The sequence below is a fragment of the Chiloscyllium plagiosum genome, unplaced genomic scaffold (assembly GCF_037043375.1).
Source record: "Chiloscyllium plagiosum isolate Xiang-an unplaced genomic scaffold, Cpla_swu_hap1 HiC_scaffold_20, whole genome shotgun sequence".
NCBI lineage: Eukaryota > Metazoa > Chordata > Chondrichthyes > Orectolobiformes > Hemiscylliidae > Chiloscyllium > Chiloscyllium plagiosum.
The window spans coordinates 18,660,843-18,669,164 of NW_028270158.1; positions in this window are offsets into that span (position 1 = coordinate 18,660,843).

Sequence of the window (8,322 nt, forward strand, 5' to 3'; positions counted from 1 at the left end):
GGTCAGAGCATTGAGTATAGGAGTTGGGAAGTCATGTTGTGGCTGTACAGGACATTGGTTAGGCCACTTTTGGAATATTGTATGCAATTCTGGTCCCCCTCCTATAGAAAGGATGTTGTGAAGTTTGAAAGGGTTCAGAAAAGATTTACAAGGATGTTGCCAGGATTGGAGGGTTTGAGCTATAGGGAGAGGGCTAAATAGACTAGAGCTTTTTTCCCTGGGGTGTTAGAGGCTGAGAGGTAGCCTTATAGAGGTTTATAAACTCATGAGGGGCATAGATAGGGGAAATATCCAAGGTCTTTTCCCCTTTGGTGGGCGAATCCAGAACTATAGAGCATAGGTTTAAGGTGAGAGTGGAAAGATATAAAAGGGACCTAAGGGGCAACTTTTTCACGCAGCATGTATGGAATGAGCTGCCAGAGGGAGTGGAGGAAGCTGGTACAATTCCAACATTTAAAAGGCATCTGAATGGAAAAATGAAAAGGAAGGGTTTAGAGCGATATGGACCAAGAATGGGAAATGAGCCTAGATTAATTTAGGTTATCTGGTTGGCATGGACAAGTTGGACCGAAGGGTCTGTTTCCATGCCATACCTTTCTATGACACTGTGTTGCTACACACTAAGTTTCTTTAAGAAATAACTGTCAGGTCATTTGATCCTCATTTCATTGTCTTGTAAAAAAAATCTACACCAATAATGTTGGTATTAACAGTCAAGTTTGAATGACCTCCTATAATTCAGTGCTGCTAAAACTACCCAGTTGTCAGCACAACTTTGAAAGGCAATCTAACAAAGTTGTCAAAGGAGCCATCACAGTTCTGGAGTTCAAAACAAACTTATAATAAAATCCATTCATACTAATCAAACAAAAATGCCCGAAGCATAAGAAAATCTAAAATAGCACTTACCTTCACTTCTCTAAGTGGGAAGTAACTTTCTCCTCTCATGTGGCACAAACAATTTGTCTTCACTCTGGTAAACTCACTTTTAACCAGATTTATAACTAAATTGGCTATAAAGAAACAAACAATCAGTTCTGTCATATGATGTAAATGTTCTTCCCAGGTTTGGCTGAACACAACCAAGTAACTGGTGTAAACTGTACAGTTATATAGTTCTTCAATGACCTCATTGGTTAAATCACAGTAAGGTTGTTGGTGCATTTTTCATTCCAAATGGCATGTCTTTGCATTGATAGAATTTATCCAGTATTATTGATGACTAACATTTCTCTGGCCCTCAGTCTTTAGAACTTGCCAATATTGTTTTAGCAAGTCAATTTTGTTGTTAATCAATACAACCCACATTGCATTGGCACCATCACAACTGATGAGCTCGATTGACCCAGTTCAATAAAATCATGATCTTAATTTCTTTTCTCACTTGAGAGAATTTCTCTGAATTGTATCCATAAGGATGTTGTTTTATAATTAATACATTCCCTACATTAACCTCACAAACAGCCAAAGATGTTTTTCCTGGCCTAACCATAAATTGATTGATGAGTCGATAAAAGCCTTTGCCAGTCATTTCAATAGGTTTTCTTTCAAATAAAATTATATATAATTTGATTTCTGGAGGATCATCTTCTCAATTTCTGATTCATTCTCCAATTGTTCTGATATCTCAATTTTACCAATTTCATTCTCGAGTGTCAATACACTTCTGAGTACTCTCCCTGTCATCATATTCCTTTTACATATCAACATGGCACACTCAATGATTTTGTCTCCTTTGGAGTACTCTGTGTAATTTGCATCATTCAATTTATTTCTGATTTGATAAAAATGCAGTAAACCCCAGCTTTTAATAGTCCTCCAGAGATATGTGACAATTCTAACACTATTTCCAGCAAATACATTTTGAAATTTGGGCGGTTTATCTAGAATTCATTCAGTTTAGCACTCTTCAAGTGCTTTTTGACCAGCTCTCATGCTTTGATTAATTTATCGCTGTGACTTAATTACTAGGCCAGCAGCACAGTATCTGAATGCTGGGTTATCAATTTGAGTGGTTCCTTCACCTGATGTCAGTTCAGAAAGGGCTAAATCCTGTGAACTCATTATGAGTATTCTTAATGGCAAACAATAGCAAAGAAATTCCTTCATCCCAATCATTAGGGCATTCCCGAAGATAAGTTCAAATCATAGACTTTGAAACTTGATGCATTCTATCCACTGCACCTTGAGATTGTGATGGATAAGGAGAAGATGTAACTTCTTTTATTCCAATTCTAGCCATCATTCCCTTGAATATTCGTGACAAAATTTGAACTTTGATCTGATTTAATTTCTTCAGGGTAATCCATTTTTCTTTAAAACATTGAACTAACTTTTTGCACTACCATTTTTACTGGAGCTTTCAGTATTCAATCCGTGCCCTTAATCTCTGCCCATTGCCCCAAACTGGAGCAAGTGGAGGCCCTCACCAAACAAAAGGCAGGTTGCCTGATTTCCTATTGGAAGACAACCAGGAAGACAGGTAATTACACCTGTGGTGGGTTGTAGCCTTTAAGCATTCATCATAGGTAGACAAGCAGGAGGCTGGGAGAACACAGCAAGCCAGGCAGCATCAGGTGGTGGAGAAGTCAATGTTTCAGGTGTAACCATTCTTCAGGCCTGGGGGTGTGTTTAAGGGGAGCTGCAGATAAAGGGGCCTTTGGGGAGGGTTTTGGATTGGGAGAGGGGTGGAGTGGTGAGGTAGAGATAGATGAACACAGGTAAGGAATGAATCTATTGGCAGCTGGAAGTGTCGGTTCCCAGATGTCCACCTATTTTGAACAACATGTGTTTCCCCCCATATCATCCAGGCAGACCTCCAATGCATTTCCTCCATATACTGCTCCACCGCTCTAAACCCCCCCTTACAAACACAATAAACATAGGTTCCTAATGCATTGTAATTGTGTTCCTTGTTTTTAGTGTTGTGTTGGGAATGTGTTTGAGTTACTCTCTCTCAAATTAACATGATTGTAACATTCTGAAGTTTGTTGACCATGCCACCTACTCTCCAATAACATTAATCAGGAACAGACAATAGTAATATTTTTCTTGATTATATTCCACTGCTCGAGAATTGCTAAGGCTTAATATAATGGTGCTAACAACACTGAAACTAACTAACTCAGGACTGAGCAGACAACTAACTGTGGACTTTGCCTTCTAGGTCTGTTTAAACTGCAGTTTGCAGATCTCGAAAGTTGGGTGGTTTTTTCTCCATTTTCAAAGGATCCTCTAGCATTTCTGTCAACCTGTTTATAAAAGTCAGCTAAATTTAGGAATCATGCATACTTATTAAAATCTTTAACTTTTCAGATGATTCCAGGAATAGCTAAGTTGGCTTGATTTCTTGTGTGCTATCCTAGTGAAGCAATTCAGCAGTCGCATTACATTTTAATTCTCTTATGGCATGTAAGCATTTGTTGCTCATCCCTACTTTCCCTTGGAAAGCTGATGTGCCACTGAGTAGAATCACTGTAGTCTCTTTGATAACGTGTAGGTCAGACTGGGAAGGATGACAGATTTTCTTTCCTGAAGGATATTAGTGAGGCAGAAAGATTTTTAGGACCAGGTTGCATTTTCATGATCATCATTACTGAGACTAGCTTTTTAGTTCAAAATTTATTCATAAATTGAATTTAAATTGAATTTGTATCTCTTAAGGATTTGTAGGGGGCAGTGGAGGGGGATTCTGGTTACTTGTCTATTAATATGACCACTGTGTTACCTTTCCCCTTTGTAATCTTAAGTGGGAGGTGTTTTAGGATGTTAATAAGTTGATAAATTGGATAGACCAAATGGGTCAAGATTGAAAGATATTTAGAGGTGCTAAATTCTGACTGGGTACATTTTAAAAGTGGAGTTCACTCGCATGCACAGCATCCCAATTACCATTCTGAATACCAAGCTGAACATCAGACATGGACTGGAGCCACATTGGCTATTCTCCTGTTCCTCACAGTTGATTAGTCTGGCTACACATCATAACCTGGATTTACACATCAAGATTAACACTCAGTGTCTGTGGAACAACAACTCAAGAAATATCACTAAGTGGAGAAGCTGTTGGACAAAACTATGGTGACAGGTTAAAACTGTGACATTCTTCATCCACTCTGATAAATTTAAACTATAAGGAAATTTAGCGATAATACTGCCCACTAGATTTGTTTTGTCAATATGATTAGGTCAAGCAAAGAGAATAGGATGTCCTGGGATCCTTATATCTTCCAGATATTTGGAGTGGTCCTTGGAATGTGATTTGCCCAACTTGTGATGAAGGTGGTACCCGTTTCTTTCTTGACCCTTGACTTTTGTGCCATGCAAGGAGATGTCACTGAGAATAGAATCTTACTTGTTTGTTTAAGTGAATAAAGAGGAAAGAGAATGATGGGATAGAAAAGAATCATCAAAAATTACAGTTTGCGTTTATTCTTTGTAGGCTGTCTCCCATCAGAAGATGGAAACGTTCTTCTCAAAGGGCTTCCCAATGTTTTTCTCAATGTCTTCCTAACGTTCTTCGCAATGGCTCCACCCACTCCTACAAAGGTCCATCCGGCCAGTCCCCCCAGTGGTCCATTCCAGCAGTCCTCCTAGTGGTTCTCCCACTCCATCCCCAGGATTTGACAGGATTCTTGCAACCTTAAGTTTGTATCACTAGTCAGTCCCAGTGCTGGTTCAAAGGAATCCAGCCAATGTAGAGCTTTGAATACATGTTGAAATGTGCATGTCTTAAGCTAAAGATAATTAAATGAATATACATGGAAACTTGAATAATTCGAGTATATGGGATCACAAAAACGGATGGTATATTGATTAACATCTGTGCTATACCACATGCTGTGGAGACTGTCTGAATGTTGAAGGAATCGCGTTGTTCTGCGGGAGTCTGTCTTAGGACGGTCCCTCAGAGTTGAGGAAGATGACTGTCAGATTAGATTAGATGAATTTTCCAATGACTAAAGAGCCACATTTGTTTTTGGATCCACACATTTTCATTTTCCGCGATGGGAACACATTGTTACTTGGGAGAGACCATGCATTCACAGACCCTGGTTGGGCTTCCTGCTCCTTCTTTACCGTCGCCATTCCACGTTGTCGTTGAGCTTCAAGATGGTTGACGCCCTTGGATCAGGAGGTGCCACGGCAACAGCTGGCAGCTTTCGCCTCATGCAAACAGTGTCTCTCATGCTTTAGGGTTACCTCCAGCGGATCCTCACATGTTTTCCTTTGGCCGCCCTGTCAGCGATGGAACCAATGAATAGAACCCCTGCCGATGGAGGCGGCTGTCAGGCTACTACGGTACATTTTTCGGAGTTGATTCTTCAGGAGCAAGGCTTCCATGCTAGTAGGTACGTCTTCATGGGCTCGCTTGTGTGGTTCCAGTGGTCCTCCTAATGTTCTTCTCAGTGGTGCCCCTAACGTTCTTCTCATAGGTCTTCCCAATGTTCTTCTTCAATGTCCCTCCTAATGTTCTTCTTAATGGTTCCACACCACTCCACCTCCCTCCCCCCCCCCCCAATACACACACACTCACACATATAAAGGTCCATCCGGGCAGTCCTCCTAATGGTCCTCCCACTCCATCCCCAGGATTTGACATAGGCACCACTGGGGGAAGTGCTCAAAGACCTTAAGTAATGTTGATAGACAGACCTGGTTTTGCTGTAGTCAACACAACAGTCTATAGACCTTTGTTGATTGCCGGAGGTCCCTGTTGTCAAAGACACATTACTACAGATTGAAAGAGGTAGCACTGGTACAGGTGAGGTGATGCTGCACCTCTTCATCAATGGTAGTCCCTCGGGAGAGATGGCTACTAAGATATGGAAGTGCAGTTCACACCCCAGAGCCATACTCTCTGCATACATGACATAGCTGTTACTCATCTGTCCTGAGAAAGGTTAGTGGAGGAATTTCACCATGGTAATGTTTATGAACAGGCCAAGCATCATATATATGAGGTTGAAAAAGTTAAGCATCCTTTGCCTGCAGTGATACTATATTAATGATTATTCAATAGAGAGCATCTGAAAACTGAATCTTGTTCTCTGATCAATACATGTTGTAAAATTTTGTATATTTTTCATGGATATTGAAGTGAATCATTTGTGATTTATAAAACTACCTGGCTATGAATTGTCCAATATTAAAATACAACAAATAGTTTCAACAGAAAATATATCTGTAAAGGATTAAAACTTTCTTCTTAAACTTCTTAACTTTAACACTTTTTCAAGCAACATTACATAACTAAGAAACTTCAAACACATTTAAAATAATTTAAATTCAATGTTATGTTTCAGTTCTTATACAGAATATACATTGCAGAAGAGCCTCTTGGATTATTTTTATGAGATTGTCCTGTGGATCACTCAGGTAATGCACTTCAAATGAACTCACTCTGGGGTCCAAATAGCATGAGATAAAACTTACAGGATGTGTAAAATACTGCAAACATCAGATACTTGAAGAAATCATGGGGCAAGAAAAGTCCTAAATGTTGTAGAACAAACAGCATCATTGGAGAGAACAGATTGGCTACCGGACTTGGGTCCTTATGACCACTTTAAAAAATGGCGATATAAATATACCACACAATTCGGAGCTGGGAGCAAGAGAACAGCATTCTGGGAATCAGCTATAAAATAAGTGCTCAAGAGTCAGATCAAAATATGCCATTTGACCTCATAATTCCTTAATGTTTCTGTCCATTTACTTGGTTCAGATATCATTTCACTCACAATTTTGTCTCTGGGGCTGTCATTTTTTTTAAAAGGTAAAAATCACACAACACCAGGTTACAGTCCAACAGGTTTATTTGGAAGTACAAGCTTTCGGAGCACTGTTCCTTTGTCAGGTAGCTTGTAGGGTAGGATCATAGGACACAGAATTTATAGTAAAAGATCAAAATGTCATACAATTGATGCGATGTATTGAACCAAACTAGATTGCTGTTAAGTCTTTTAGTACATTTTTTAATACATTCTTTCTCCTCGTCTTCCCAAATGTGTTACTTTTTCATTTAGAAGAAGGATACATCTAAAACATTAGCCCGCCTAATGTCTGCACAGATTACCAACTGTTTCTAGCATTTCCCTTTTGCTTTGCATCTGATTTCCAGCAACTGCAGTAACTTTGTTTTTCCTTAACTTGGTGCTATTTAAATAAATTGTTCCTGGGCCTAAAAGTGACCTTCTTGAACACCTGAGGACTTGGCAGATAAATTCAAAAGTTCACCAGCAAATATTCTGACCCAATCAGTCCTTTACCAGAAGAATTGCTTGTTTTGGTCGAGGATAATAATAAGCCTAGTCCCAGCGGAAGTTATTTTGTATTCAGGCAAAACATCAGCTGTTGTGTGGACTTCCAATGCTGTGTTGCTGTTGATTCAGAGTCTGTGATTTAACGTTTCTTCAGACAGCTTCAGACTCAGTATTACAAAACATGGCACTTTACTGTATTTGGCCAGACGTTAAGGTGAGTTAATAGCCTTTCCCAAATGGGTGAAATGGTCAATGGTTTTTGAACAAACATTGAGGCATAGGTCAGATGAAGGAACTTGATTAATGATTTGTCCCTTTGTGCAACTGCTCGGTGCCAATCCAGTAAACAATAAGCAATTTGGAAATACTCAAGAGGAGCCACGAATGTGTTTTTTCTTGACTTTCAGCCAGTTTTCTGCTGAATATGGTTCAGAATGTAATTGGACACAAGCTCTCTGTTGGTTTAAGGACAGAAGCAAATAAAAAAAAATTTAGACCTTCACATTGAATGTTTTCTGAAGGTTAATGGAAAGGGCAATAGTTGAATTTCATTGTCAACAGCCACAGAAATTCCTGTGTAATAACCGCATGAGCAAACTTTTTCATTTCATTGTTCTTCTCACACTGGTAACTTCTTAGGTTGTCATTTGGGATCCAGACTAATCTTCCACTCCTGAGATGTGGGTCCCGAAGTGACTAAAGCTGGATCCACACACCCTGCCACAGCTGAGGCAGGGGTTATTTGAAGAGGCAGGTGGGTGGGATGCTCAGTTTTGCACACACTCCTAATATTGGCACTTAATCATCACCTGTGCCTTTTGGAGACACATAACACAGTTGGCACTTTCACAAAAAGTTGCTTCTTCAGTTTTGGATGGTCTTGGACAAGGGAATTTCCATGAGTCGGTAAAGATGTTGCATTTTTTCAGGGAGGTTTTGAGGTCAGTCATGAACATGTTTCTCTGTCCTTCTGATAACCACTTGCAGTCACAAACCTCCAAGTAGAGAGCTTGCTTTGGGAGTCCTGTTTCAGAGATGTGAATCGTGTGGTCCACCA